The following is a 16,120-nucleotide window of genomic DNA, read 5'->3' as shown; positions in this document are numbered from 1 at the left end:
CTTGCAAGCCTATGGAAGGAGACCCTTCAGGACCTGAGTAACCCCCAGTCTTCGGTTTTAACCAAGGAGGGGGGTAGGCCCAGCCCTGGAGGCTGACATAGAGAAGAAGGAGAAAAGGTTCCAACTGCGACGAAAGTGCTGCAGAGTTGCTGGAGAGAGAGAGCTGGAATTCTGAGAACAGAAAAAGACTGCCTCTCCTCCTTGGACTAATATAAAGGGAAGTGGGGGGAGAAGTATCTTTTGTAAATACATAGTACCTTTTACTCAAGTAGAATTGTTGTAAATATAATTCTTTAGTTTTAGTTTGTTAATAATAAATACTCATACGTTTTTTAATTCAGTCTCTTTTTGTCTGCATAAACCTTCTCTCAACTAATAGTAATTGTATGTAGGAGTATAAAAGTAAATTGAGCCAGGGCAAAACCACGACAGAGTGTTTGTGAACAAACAGCTCAACACGACTCGGCAGTGTGCACCGGCAGCCCAGAACTGTGTCTTGGGCTGCATCAAAAGAGGTATTACCAGCAGGTCCAGGGATGTGATTCTGCCCCTCTACTCTGCTCTTGTGAGATCCCACATGGAGTGCTGTGTCCAGCTCTGAGGCCCCCAGCACAAGACTCCTCTGGAGTGAGTCCAGATGAGGGCCACCAAGATGATCATGGGGCAGGAGCACCTCTCCTGTGAAGACAGGCTGAGAGAACTGGGGCTGTTCAGCCTGGAGAAGAGAAGGCTCTGGGGAAACCTTAGAGCACCCTTTCAGTGCCTAAAGGTGCTTAAAAGAAGCTGAACAGGGACTTTTCACAAGGGCACATAGTGATAGAACAAGGGGGGACGGCCTTAAGCTGAAAGAGGAGGGGTTTAGATTAGGTATTAGGAAGAAATTCTTTCCTGTGAGGGTCGTTAGACACTGGAACAGGTTGCACAGAGCAATTATGGCTGCCCCATCCCTGGAAGTGTTCAAGGCCAAGTTGGATGGGGCTCTGAGTAATCTGGCCTTGTAGAAGGTTCCCTGCCTATGGCAAGGGAGTTTGAACTAGATCATCTTTAAGGTCCCTTCCAACCCAAATCATTCTATGATTCTGTCAAAGGATCCAATCCCTCTTATCTTACCTGATGCAGAGAGCTTGCCTCCAAGGCTGTGAGATTGTCACAATATGTCAAGACTCCCAAAAACTACCTACCCATCTGCTTAGAACAAGCAGGGCATGTCTTCAGAGTCCCCTATGGAAACTTGTTCTCTTTTGACCAAAGACTTTCTTTAACACACTGAAAATTGACAAAAAAATCATCAAGCCTTATCGACACTTTTTTCCTTTTTTATTTTTCCCCTACAAACCATGAAAACAGTAGTGGTCAAGGAAGAGTGTATTTGAACTTCTGTAATATAATTTAAATAGCATTTAGTTGCAGTAGAATTAATTCAGAAGAACCCAAATAAATTGTCAACAGTTTTTGAGAACAACATGAATCATTTACTGTCTTTTTATTCTACAGCATCTGATCATGTTCTCCCTTTACTTTTATCTCTCTTTTTCAGACCAATTATATTCTCTGTTATATTATATTTTAACATTGCATTTTACATATAGAGTCCAGTAAATTCCTCACCAGTATCTGGTAACAAAACCTCTGCTTACACCTCTTGGTGATCTTTTTCCCTGTATTAGACAGAGATTACTCCTTCTAAATAAATTCAGCACAATAAGGAATGAAACATACAATGAGGAGTTTCACATAAACTGACATTTCAAATGGTCTGTCCAGATTCCAGACACTTTTATAATGTAACCTACCAAATTCTAAGTGCAGGTTCCTACCTCTCTTCTCCTCTCCCTGAGCAGCCAGTGAACACTAGGTTCTACTCCAGTGCACATAGCATTCAGAGACAACTACTTCTTATATCTCTATCCACTACCCATTTATATAACACACATTTTTAATTAGCCTTCACAACTACCTATATGCTTGGATTATTAATGTTCCTAAAGCAATGTCAATGGGTTTCAACACTACATACTTAGAACTTTTAATCTCAAATCATACCACCTCCCTCTGCCTACTAGAACCATGCAAAACAACCAGAACAAAAGGACAACATATTCAAGAGTTAGGAAACTAGGAAAAGATGCAAAGGCCATTTTAAGGTTTACATGTTGCATGATATTTCAAGTCTATTAAATATGCCTCAGTACCAGAAAATACAATTAAAAATATCATTAAGTGTATTAGCACAAATTATATTTGAGTTGCTGAAAGGACATGCACTGCTAATGAAATGCTAATGCTTCAGTCAGGCTGAAGGTTTTTCCTGAGGTTTCAGAAACCAAATGGAATAAAAGCAAAAATCCCTGCACCACCACTGAAGAACATTTCATCAATTACATGCAGTTCTGTATAGTTCCCAAACTTAAGACAAATGCTTTACAAAGAAAACTAAGGTGACAGTCTAGACTAAAAAGTTTATCTGGATGCCATGTGCCGTAGGATTCTGCAGACACAGTCTTCTCTGGAAGCAGCAGCAACAGAGCTGCCCAGAGCCTGCTGGGAGAGCCCACTACCTGATGTGGTTGCTGCTACAATTTTATGTAACAGTCCTTCCTGCACTGGTGGCAAAAACACATCAGACATCTCCAACAGGCCATGGCATTGTATAGAGTGGCTCATACAAACCAAACTAAATTCCATGTTTCATGACTATGTTGACATTACATGTCATACTCCAGCTATGTCCTGATTTGAGACTTGAATGATATGTCCTCTGTACTGCCTTTTCCTAACCTTCTCTTGTCTCAAGGGGCATCACTTTCCTTTCAAATAAAGTCTGGAAGGAAGCTGTGTAGTATTTAAGGAGATCCTCTAACACAAAAGTTGAGCAGATTTGGGCTGTTGGAGTATGCACGTATCCCAAGATGAGAATTTTGGGCTATACCATAGATGGAATGCATATGGCAGGCAAAGAGATCTTAGTTTAATTTATCCCAATCCAACCCAAGTTAAGAGCAGCAAGTAGGAGCCTAAAGAGAAGAGTGTTCAGATTACCTTAATGAACATTCTTTGTCCTCAACCTTTTCTAAACTTATGCCCTAAACACAGAGAAATGCATTCCCTTTGAATCCTCTTTCAGGGAATAATCTTTGGCTATTCCTTGGAATTTTACTAACCTCTTTAGATATAATAAACAATGGTGATGACCTGAGTAAACAATTTAGCAAAATACATTTCTTTTTATTAATTTTTAAATAATTTCTGAATATTCTGTAACTACATCACCTATTTGTCAGTATTATTTGAAAAATTAGGTGGAACTTTATACACAGATGGTCAACTTCTGTTGATGAAATTGTAGTTCTCCAGTTATACCTTCACTGGAAGTTTTGCATCTGCAAAATGAACTGTCCTAATCAATTAATTTACAAAATAATTGATCTGTGTGTCAAAACATTTATCTAAAATATCTACTTATTCATAATTTTGAAGAAATTGTCCAAAAGCTTTTATGCCTTTATGCTGCCAAATCATTTACCTCTTTTTACCTGGTTTTTCTCCTAGGTCCTCTCTGCACTACTTCTTCACATTTAATTCATGATACTTCTATGTTTATTAGAACTAATTCCCATTTAGGTGCAATATCAGTTTTTCTGTGTCCCACATCTTATCACAAACTCTTTGTTGAGCTTTCTGATGCACTGGTGACTCAAGAAGGAAAAAGGCAGGCCAGTGGTGGTTGGTCTCCCCTTTTGTCACAAAAAAAATTAAGTAAATATATTGATATTCATGAAAATAAGAACATAAATTACTAGCTCTCAGACTAATATCAATGGCTAAATATTTACATACAGTGTTGATTCCATTTGGAAATATTTTTAAAATGGTCTTCCAAAGTGATATTACCATATTTCACTGAGCACTAATTAATCTGTTCAAAACCAGAGGAAAGTATTTCTGAAGCTGCAAGTCAGACTAGTATCAGAGAACAAAACCAAAAGATGATGCACAGTTAATAATTCTCAAGATAAAATATGAAGCAAAATGGTTTTAGCTGCATTAAGCATAAACATACAAGGACTCTTAATTTCCCACTCATTCTCATCTCTGAGGATTCTTCTCAAAAACTGCATATTTGGTGAATTCAGTAATTACATTATTTTAAAACTGAAATATGAATGGTGAAATGAAAAAAAAAAACAAACAAACTAGTGATTTGTTCCACAGCAAACAGATGTATTGAAACAAGATCTCCTACAGACTGAAGTCCTAGTTCTCTCATATAGTCCTTAACAAAAAAAATTTCAGCTTCTCTCCCACTTCATATACTTCCTGACATCTCTTCTGGGCAGGAGACAACACCTGCTGTGCTTAGCCTGGAGGTATGTATATTGATTGCTTCCAAGAAAAATACATAACAGCTTTCCACTCAGGAGGGTACTGATTTGGGTTTTTCTTCTTTACTGAGCCATGGACGTTGTTAAACTTGTAAGAATATGATTACCTTCCAGACTTGCAGAAAACCTCCTTCCTGTGTATTGGGAGCTAGATCAACAGTTCAAAACCTGATAAAGAGGACTAACAGGAAGAAAGTGATTGCACAATCCTTATTCCTTGGGAAACAATAAAATGTAACACCAAACTAAAGCTCCATTACATTAGTAGTGCTGGCTGCTAAAATAGTTCTGTGAAAATTTCAGCAGCTTATTAAATAACTCTCCTTGTCTGCATCAGGTGGTTTCTAGTCAGTCAGGGAAAGCCTCTGAAAAACCCTCTGACATCCTCCTGATTTTTGCACTCCTCATGAGGAATTTCCAGGTTCCCCTTCCCAGCTCCTCTCTGGGAGGTGTCACTCAGAGCTGATCAGTATTGCTGGCAGCCAGCTGCTTGTTTTACCTGTAAAGACATCCACAGTCTGATTGCTTCTATCACAATTTCCCAGATGCAGTTTGGCTATTACATGCAAATGCTTCTTATGAAATGACTATACAAAGCTAAATGAAAGCCTCCTGTCAAAACAGAATTTGTGATAAAGATGCTATTCACTGAACTGACACGGAATTCACAGACATATTCCCAGCCTGCACAAACATCACTCACTTTGAAAAGTATGGTTTTCTGTTGTTCTACAAAACAAGGGTAAGAGAGATCAGAAATACACAGGTTGCATCCTACACCTTAAATATGATCCTCAGACAATTTCTGTAAGAATTGGTTATCAGGAGGGAAGCAACTGACAGCAAGTTATTGTGGCACAGGAATGTAGTGTTTAACAACTCAGCTGAATTTCACTACAAAAACTGATAAAATTAATTTTGTTAATAGCCTAAGAGAGAGGGAGACTTCATTTTATAAACCACAGCTGAGTTTGAACTTCAAAGTATAACTGAAAGACAAATGAAGCTGAATCTCCTTAACCACCATAAAATGAAACACACACTGTTGTTCTGGGTTTCTATTACTGTTCAATTTAAGATTAAATTCTTTATTAACTCCAATGCATGCTGTGTCTATAGAAAAAATATTTTCATTTAGAAGAATATTTTCATCTTCAAGCTCTGTTGTGAAATAGAATGAACATTTTCAAGATGCAATCAGGTCTGTGGCAATAAAGTAGTATTGTGCTGGTATTTGCTGCCATTTTCTCTTTTCCCTGTACAGACCTGGTAGAGAGATGGTAGTTGCTGGGTTTGTTACCCTCAGTGCTTTATGCCTGATTTTTATAAGATTTTTATATTTTTATAAGATTACTGCATTAGGTTTTTATTTTGCTAATTGAAATCTAATAATAATTTTATTTTTGGCTGGTAGGAATCTGTAAAATCTCTAAGGGGCAGATGTGGTTAAAGATCCTTTACTTTCAGTAATTAATTTCAGGATTAAGACAGTGCAGAGGGAAAAAATAAGCTAAGTAAAATGGGGTAATATGGAAAGGAGAAGAATGAGACAAAAAATCTCCCCAGAAAAATAGAGATAAGAAACACTTAGACCATCTAGATCAGTTTGTATCCCACAGCAGTACACATAGATCACTTTGCACAATTTCATACTTTGAATGTTTATTTTTGACAGAGCTCTAGAAATAAATTTAAGTTTCAAAATGAAATTATCTTCAGTTAAAAACAAGCAGTTCCAGCAGGCCATCACTCCTCTTGCTTCTGCAGAGAAGACCACCTCTAACAACATTTGCTGGCCAGGTAGATTTCCTTTGCCACTACTCAGATGAAAAATGTGCCCAGCTCTCCAAAAGTTCTCTGCAGTTATAGTCTCTGGTGAAAGCAGACTCAAATCTATCAAGAACTTCAAACAATCCAGCTAACATCAGTCTCACTTACAGCTGTGGAAGCCACTTTTCTGATCCACTATCTAGCCTATAGCTTATCTCTTGGGAAAACAGAGAGCCAACCTGGCTGCTGCCAAAATAGACTCACTGCTTTCCCATCAGCTCCCTACGCAGCTCCTCTCACCAGCAGAACAGCACAGAGTAGACAGCAGATGGCTTCTCTCCTGTCCACACGTGATGTGCATTTAGACGCTAAACTCGTAACACCTTTACTTAAACTAATATTATATTTTTCTGTGCTAATTCAGCAGTAGCACAGTGAGCCCTAATCTAGTCTGAAGAAGTAATAGCTGAAATATTAATGTTGCTTTGGCATTTGCAATGCTCTGCACTTAAAGGGAAATGCTACTAAGTTTTTGAGAAACTTTCAAAGGTTAAAGCAGTAACCAAGTAACCAAGTAACTCTGTATTAGTCAAATATTTCACAGGAGATTACTGAGACTCTCTGAAGCTTATCCTGTGAGATCAATCAAACATCCAAACCTACTGCATCCACTTGAGTAGCTAAAAGGGTTATCATAGAATAGAAGAGACCAATTCAATTAAAATGTACCTTGCTCATGTATACGCATCAATATATGTGCGTACAGACATGCAGATGTATGCAGATGACATTAAAAAGAGATAAGAAACTGTTAGCAACACTGCTGCTTAAATTACCATGATGCAGGATTAGCAGAGCACATGTAACTCAGCCATTTGTTATATCCTGTCTGCAAAATCAGGTATGCACTACTGAATCATTTATAATTCATATTTGGATCAGATTCTTATCCAGCTTGCAGTTATAAAGTCCTATGTTTCCTCTATCATTTTTAAATTTTACAATGGTATTATTTCAAAGAATAAGCATGAAATCTTATCTACAAAATGGAGAGCTATATCACAAAAAACTCTCAAGCAAACTCAGCAAGGACCAGGAAACCAGATGAAGGTGCACTTTTAGTGTGTAGTTTTAGCCATCCTTGAAGAGATAAACAAGAGAATTTTATACTAACACATAGGTATTCTTAGAATATTGGTATAATTAGGACCAGTACATGATGATAGTGAAGTCATTACTAGTATTGTGCATTTAGTCCTTGAATCAACATCTCAAAAGACTGTTTAGGACTAAAGAAAAATTTCTGTATAGTCACAATTGTGAAATGTGCCTCAGGCAAGGCCTAAAGAGCTTCAGCCTATTTGGTTTATTCAAAAGAAAGCTAAGATGAAGTAGCATACTCCACAAATACCAGCAGACAACGTTTTTAACACAGGGTGGGATTCTTACAACCTACTGTTAAAAAAGGCTGTAATGTAAACATTAATCTCTGATTTCTTCATCTGGAGTCCCTTTATAGTTAATAAGCATTTTTAATAGTGCAAGTTTCAACAACTTACTGAAATGCCTTTTAAAAAACCCCATGCACTTCAAATTAATGTCTGTATCGGGAAAAAGTTCTGTGGTCTGCAAGTATCTAGTGATTGTTTTGGTGTCTTAAAATCTACAAATAACAACTGCCTTGCATAATTCTTGGAAGCTCCAGTAAACAATATTTTGCAGAGTTAGTCTCTTTTTAATGAAAAACATACACTGTTCTAGATGCAAAGTGAAAAGTCACGCACTGAAGATGTCAAGAGTCCTTCACACTCTATTTTCATCCATATGAGTCTCTTCCTGTTTATTTGTGAAAGACAGCAACACATAAAAGTGCATTAATCTCTTGCCTTGATGCAAATAGTGTTCAACACACCCTTAATCTAAGGGCCTGACACAGACCATTCCTTCCTCAAGAAAAGGAGGTGATATCTGACCCCAGCTTCAGTACCAGCAGTTGACTAAACAAACATCTGGATAATCTTCCTCCCGCTGGGCCTGACTAGGGAGTCACGAGTGTTGACACATGAACAAGGGAAACATTCTGAGCATCTGCAAGTATTCTGCTCCTAATCAAAAATAAATTATGTTGTTTATGCAACAAGTACTACTTCTAAGCAGTTTAATTTTCTTTTTCAAATGGAGGGCTTATGAGTTATTTTGGGAACTCATATATACAGTCTCTGTCACTTCAGTTACTGTGTTTCCTCCAAAGGCTACTGGGTTTTGTGACCAGTCTAGCAAATACTTCTCTGCACACCCTCCATTTGGAAATGTCTATGCTTGATGTTCAGGATTTGCTGCTGATTTGATAATGATTCTACTCACTGCTTTGCAACAGCTCCATATGTGTTTCAGTACTGTCCTAGCAAAGTCAAAGGGTTTTATCACCAGTGGCAGCAGCACTTAGGAGGTGCCTTTCAGTAGCATCCCAGTCACATTTTAACTCCAGCTGGGGTCTAGCAGTACTGAGGCAAGTTAAGAAACTGCAGTGGTAACCACATTAAAGCATGTATGCAGCTGCAAACACAAACTTTTAAAAAGATTAATTGTTGAAGGCACACAGTACTACGTATTTCACAGGAAAATGTGTTGAAAAAAGAAATATAATTGAATCAAGTGATCTTAGTTGGATTTACCTTGTCTTTTCACAGTCCCTCCATGTGTCAAATACCCAAGGAAATTACCACCCTAAACAAAGCTTTCTGAACAGAAAAATTGCAAAGCGAATTACGTGGGCTGTTACAATGTATCAGTGTATCAATCAATAACTCCATTTCTGCAGATTTTCAACAGTTTTAATAGATACTACTGTGCACAGTGTTACTGTTGAAAATAAAAAAAAATCTGTTGTTTTTTTCTTTTAAACACAAAAATCTCAAAAGTAAAATTAACTGCAGAGTTGGGAAAGCTGGTGCATATCCAAAAGAGCTCACAGGTGAAGATCTTTTATAAGAAGACAATGCTGCACATTTACATTTCTGCCAGTTACACTGGCTGCTCCATGAAGAAGAGCAAACCACTCCAACAATAACGAGGATAAGAACGTGAAGCACCAAGAGCCAAGGCAGTTGAGTAATACATCTCTTTAGAGAGCAATAAGACAAGATTGCACACTCTGTACTGGCTGGCACAAACTCTCGAACAACAATCTACTATATGGAAAACAGACTGGCCTTTGTACTTTGGTTTTTTTGGACTTTACCAAGAGCATCGCTTGGAAAATACTTCAGTAATTTGAAAATAATGCCTCCAATATAACAGGCAGCTGCATAGTTATAGAAATTAATGTATCAGAATGTATTCTATAAAGGCCTTTCCGTGAAAATGTTGACTGTAATTGTTTCTGCTTATTTGAACATACTCAAATTCTGCAAGATTGTTGAGAAGTATTTACTCTGTTGTAACAGTTATATCCAAACACAGATTTAATATTTCATGTTTTGAGACATTGCAGTGCCTAATTTTAATACGAAAACACTGCCTTGCTTCACAGATATACAACTATGTATGGAAAGTATTAGCTTTGAATGCCTGGATATTTAATTAGCTCATAGCATACTTCAAAGAGCTTTGTTAGATGAGATGCTATTAGCTCTGTTAGATGAGATGAGATTGCCTATGCAATCATTAACCCAACAGCATTACTTCTGCTGAACACACAAAGCATGATATACTTGCCTCTCAATTTTCTCCTCAAATAGATGAGAGTCATCGCACTTGGTCTTATCACAGAATCATGTCTCCGAGTCAGACTGTGGGAGAGGCACATGACACTTGTGCCACTTGCCCGCAGTGTCCTAAGTGCTGACTCCTACCAGAAAGGGCTCCTCTGTGGAACCTCAGCACAGTTCAGCATCTCTCCCAGTTCTGAACAAAATATGAATGACTGGCAACCCTACACAACACTGTCTAATCCCATATGGTCAGAAAGGAATAGGGAGTCTTCAATGCTGCTGTACAGTTGCGCTGCCCTACCCCTAGCCTCTCTGTTATTTTAAATGACAGCATTGTCTAAAGATGGTGATCAGAGCTATACGCTTAGAATGTGACCTGCTACCCCTCTGCATCCCAGGAGCTCAGGACAGAGCTGTGTAGGAGACATGTGGCCTTCTCCCAGCTGCTTCCTTCCCTGGGGAAAAGCACTGGATTACATTATATCTTACATATGGCTTGCTGCAGCTGCACAGACCCACGGCACTACCTGATGGGCTTGCAGGCAGGTGCCCTCTCCCAGCAGGAGAATAAGCAATGCTATATGCCACTGCAGGAAAGTGCAGACTTCTGCACTTTCACCTCCCACACCTCCACAAGGGCCTTTATCCTTCACTTTGTTTTTTTTTTTCAGACAAAGAATAAAAGTAATATTCATCTTAACTAATGACAGCAATAAATTAGAAACAGCAGGAGCCTGTGGCCATTCTGAATGAAGACAAAAAGCATCAGGTATATTCAACTGCTCCTGGGATCACGAGCTCATTGTACAGAAAAATAAGTAGTTCTATAATAAGAGAGCAACAGCATGTGTCATGCCAGTTATGGGTTTATTGTTAAAAAAGGTATGATAACATGTACTTGGAAAAGTGAACATGAGGAACAGTGCAACAAAGGTAGATAAACTCTCAAACAGAAAAGTGTGTGACAACAATTTGATGTCTCTCATCTCAGGTACAGAACACGTTTCAGGAATGAAATATCTGTCTCATAAACATTCATTCCATGGAAAAAAGGTGCATTTATAAGCACAAAGGACAGAACTGCTATGAAAGTCTGGTTGCAGTAGCATGCATTGCTGCAAGTTTGATAAATACACCCACGTCCCGCATTGCCACACGAGGCACCTGTAAATCAAAGTAAGAGCCTAAGAACAGTTCCGTAAGAACTGGATTTATGACAGTGTGGTATAATGCCATACTCATAATCCAAATGGAAAGGCATCGCCGAACTTCCAGAAACTCTGTTTAGGCAACTGGAATCACAAATAACTATTAATAAAGTGCACTTATGTCTTTGTTAATGTAGAAACCAGCTTTATGGAATGTAAATAAAAGCAGTTGAACAGAAAAGTTAGCTCTCTCCAGAAATTATGTGATAAATCAAGGTCAAAGACTGAAATCATGCCTAAAATGTATGCCATTCGACTAGCATTGAACTATATAGTCATGTCATACTATACAATACATGTACGTTCATTATGCAGTATATAATGATATATACTGTCATAGATACAAAAAAACCATGTAATTGTAATTTGGAAATGGGCAAAAGTGACAGATGAATATTTGACTCTGTAAGAATTAATTAAACAGTAAAACCAGAGATTTTTGGGGTATTTTTCAGACAGGTTGGCTAAGAATGACTAAAAAATTAAGACTGATCTGCATTAATTTGTTCATTAAATTAAAATTAACTGAAGCAGTATGTGAAATAGAAATGCGTGGAGGTATTTCACAAAAAAACCCCTAATGCATAAGAAGAATTACTGTCATTTGCTTATATTATACAGATACGCAGGGTTCAGTAGTACAGAAATATTCAACAAAGTAGCTTGTCAGTATATCAGCCAAAGACACCAAGATTCAGACTCTCAGAAAGATTTGGGCTAGAGAAGGTATCTGCAGGATTCACTATAGCATTACTCCGAGATAGTGTTTTCCTTGTCCACCAACAGAAAATGGATGAAGTTACAGAAAGTAAAAGACTTGGAAGTTTAAGCATGCCAGTACTAAAACTCTATAAGATAAAGAACCATGTTTTGTCATTAGAAGCCATGATTTCCTCTAGTCGTTTCTACAACAGTAAATTTCATTCCAGGCATTTAAAACTATATATTGCCTCTTGTTTATGTTCTTATCTGAATGATAGTCCTACATTACAGATACATTAACTTAATGCAATCTTTAAGTGATCTTCAGGGGAAAAAGTCATACCTGCACACCTACCAGACGGGTTAGAAATCACTATGCTTCACTGAGCTGCCACTGTTATTTCAACTGTCCATCCCCCAGATCCCATCCATTTCCTCAGAGGCATGCAGTGTTGCTTATTGCAGTGTAACCTGACTTTATATAGCAGCCTATATATTCACTTCATATACTGCATACAGTCACCACTGAGCTATGGGCCTCCTATTGCCCAGCAGCATGTACATACAGAGCCAAGGAAGGAAGGGCTTTAGCCATCTCTAACCTGATCATTGGGTACCATCTTGCCTGCTTCAAACACATACACACTGTAGAACCCAAAAGGCCTTATCTGAACAGCCAACAAAAATACAGATCAGGCCCTATGCTTTTGTAATATATATATATGAAAAGTTTGTTCACTATGGCTTTCATGGCAGATACAGTCTCAGGAGTACAGATTACTTCAACCTTCAAATAGGAACTAATGGATGTGGATATACAGATCAAATATAAATTCAAACCAAAGAAGCATTGGAATCAAAAGACCTTGCCAATAGACATAATGTTATAATGTTACATTTCTATACAGCTAAAATTTAAAGACTAATCACATTGTTAAGGTCAAAGGCACAACACTGCTTCTGTGCATTCTTTCAGCATTCACTTCTGAATTAATGATGTTTTAACCACTTTTTCAAATGCACTTGGACTAATTATTTGCTCCTGAAAAGCTCACATCTTTCAGTTTGTTACTTAAACATGGTAATAAATAATTACTTTAAAACCATATGTAAGAACTGAAAAAAGAAAAGTCACCAACCTCTAATAATTTGGGCTCTGTTTCCACGCAGATCCAGAGGTAGTATCTAGAATGAAATAAAGGCAGTTTAGTTGTTTGCTCAATGCTCAGTTTTGCAATTACCAATTCTGTTAGAATTTGTTATGCATATTTTCATAACATTCTCTTGCAGTCAGTTTTCCCCTGATGTTTCCAGCAATTCACAAACATGTTGGTTTCCAGTTAGTCACTTTCTTGTCTGAAGATAAGACATACTCATAAAATTCTACCAAAATTAAAACTTTAAAAGCAGATTAGGCTTGGATGGTTTATTTTTCCTGATTACTTGTTATACAAGCTATTACAGACTACCTTTAAAAATGAGACTGGGTGCACATTTAGTTATTTTTTCAAGTTATTGATACCTTATCAGAAAAACTGGATTCTAGAGCTCTCTCCTGCAGTAAATTAGACAGATGCCTGCTCAGACATATGCTGGTACACCATCACCAAACTCTTACTTTCTCTAACACACTTCCTTCTTCTCCCTATAGTATCTCTTGTGATCTCTCCTTTGATTTGTCTCCATCCATCACATTTTGGCATGCCCTTCCAGAAAGATTAAAAAAAATTATACAACTTTGGCTTTGATTTCTTCTTCCCAAACCTTCTCTAATTCACATCTGTGGATACTGTCAAACAACCTCTAAATCTTCACTGCCTCTCTTAGTAGCCTATACACCTGGATCAGTGGATCCAAGGTAGGAATTACACTACAGTGGCACTACTTGCAATTTTTCATATGCTTCCAAGATCTAGTGCAACCCAAAACATCGTATTATACAGAGTACTCACTTCAGAAGTTTACTACATAAAACAAACAGATTTCCAGCTTACTATATGTCTGTATTTTTTTTGTGTAATTTTAGTTCACCTGTATTATAAACAAAATTTTTAAGTGTGGTAATAGCCAAATGGTCAATGATTTAAGTATGTGAATGTGAACTAAGGAATGTTTTTAGATATATAAAGTCCAACTGCTAATTCTATGGGTGACATAAAAACCCAAGCACTCAGACTCCCAAACTGTACTACTTGGCAGGTAGCCTAGTCAAGGTGTGCTTGTTACTCCATTTCTCTTGCACACTGACTTACTGCAACACAAAATCAGATCTGACCATCAGTGACTGAGGAACATTTACAAGATTGGAAATGTAGTAATTTCTCATAAGGCTTTGTTATGTTATGTGATCTTACTTCTCTCCTCTTGATGCATGTCTATGTTGTGACATAACTTTCTTGTGGCACCTTATCTCCTGAAGCTTAATGTCACAGTCTTTTCACTGCATTGAGAGGAGAAGATGATGACTGGACTTCCGGGCTCATCCCTCCTCCCTCTTTATAAGCTAGTGTTAGCATACAAGTTAAGACTCTCGGGCTTAATCCTTCTGCTGTTGTTGACCTGAATAGAATATCAAAACATTTCTCATCTATAAAAAACATTTTTATTTCTACCTCCTTGTAAACTACTCCTGAGACTCTGTGAACAAAAATAATTTGAATTTCTCTTACAGAGCCACAGACACAAAAAGACTCACTTTGCTTAAGTTTTAGTCTCCATTCACTTACTTGCTGAGTACATATTTGCATGATCAAAATCCTTAGTAACTCTGAAAACTGATTTTCAAGAAACACATCTCAAGTAGGAAGTTGTTGAAGTAACAAGTTATTGAGAACACCATCAGGATAATGCAATATGTTCTGTCATTCTTCCAGATCTAAATACAAAGATTTACCTGTTTGCTTCATAATTTATTATCTGGGGTGGAAAATAAACTAAAAGGCAGAGAAAACAACATCAGGGTTCTGAATGGTTTTCAAATGGCAAGTTCCCTTGGACAACTATGTATTTTTCTAAAGTAAAGGCTTGAGAACTATTTCCTACCATATTCAGTAAAACTCCCTAACACTACTACATAACTTTATATATATTATTTTCTAACATCCATTGTGTTACATCAAACTCTGCACTTGTTAATAGATTTACATTCATTTCTTTCAACTGAAGCTTATGGACTGCTGTGCAATATAGGAAGCAAAAACAGAGGTTAAAGAAATCAACGGACATTAATGCAGTCCTCATGGCTCAGAACCTCCCTGCTTGCCATGGGCACAGTGAATGCAGTGACATACTCCAAGATTCAATCCTGGTGACTAAATAAGCCATCTTCCAGAGACGACTCAGGAACTGTGACAGTATACTCCTCTTTCACATTTAAGCAACAGCAGTGGAAGTCTCATTATTTGTATCCACTGGTATGTGAACTAAGCCACTGAGTCAGTTGGGAAAGCAGTTGTATTCATTTTATGAGGACAGATAATATTGCATCAGGTGTTATGAAAACATGATTTGATAATTTTAGCTCACAATGTGATTAAGACAGGCAGAATATTTTTTTTTTCAGTTTTATCCTACTTCTTCCATTGAAAGTGGGCTGTAAAAGATAATGAAGTGATTTGCTTGAATCTCCATTCATGAGAATTTATAGAAAAAACACAGAATTTCAGATCATCTTTGCAGATCTAAATTCACTTCAGCTTCAATCACAGTGTGAGGCAAGAAAGAGAGTTACAATGGAGAAAGATTACTGCTGAACACAATAATGCCTAAGCCATCATAAGTAGCTCTTGAAAAAGCCACTTTCAGACTATGCTAATCAGAAGAACCCATCAGTTCAGCACCAGGCACTGGCTGTGCACAGCCATGTCAAAAAAGCGTCATTATAAATTAAACATCACTAAAAGAAAAGCTTTTTTGTAGTATTTGTCATATATTTTAATCCATTGTGGAGGATACTATAGGAAGAGTATGTCATGCAAAACATCACCCATGGAAAAGAAACATGTGTAGAATAAGCATCTTACCAAACTGAAAGACAATTACTTTGTTTATATCAGGAAGATATGTGTATATTTAGGATCTGATTAGGAATGGCTTCTGGATGGGTATACAGTAGACAGAGAACTGTGTAAATAAAGAAAAAAGGCCTTGTTTTTTGTGCACATCAGATTTTCCAAGCTTCAAATGTATATAAAGGTGTTACCTACCTAGAGATACTAAAGTTCACTTGGAAATCAATTTGCTAGTTTGTCACATTAAATAAATTACCTTAGTACCAATCATAAGACAAAGCATTTCTAAAGGCATAAATTGGATTCAAAGTTAAGTATCTCTTTTCATATTCTGA

General features: G+C 37.4%; 1 protein-coding gene across 1 annotated transcript in view; it reads right to left on the bottom strand.

Annotated features, from left to right (window-relative positions):
• CNTN1 (contactin 1) overlaps positions 1-16,120 on the bottom strand; it is a 243,587-nt gene that overhangs the window by 162,168 nt on the left and 65,299 nt on the right. Inside the window, exon 2 of the mRNA XM_050325399.1 lies at positions 12,915-12,960. The gene's annotated coding sequence lies outside the window, so the exon portion shown is untranslated. The remainder of the gene's footprint in view (positions 1-12,914; positions 12,961-16,120) is intronic.

This window comes from Myiozetetes cayanensis, unplaced genomic scaffold (genome assembly GCF_022539395.1).
Source record: "Myiozetetes cayanensis isolate MyiCay16 unplaced genomic scaffold, myiCay2020 scf3, whole genome shotgun sequence".
NCBI classification, from domain to species: Eukaryota; Metazoa; Chordata; class Aves; order Passeriformes; family Tyrannidae; genus Myiozetetes; species Myiozetetes cayanensis.
Note: the sequence above shows the minus strand (reverse complement) of the source record. Positions and strands in the feature narration are given on the sequence as shown.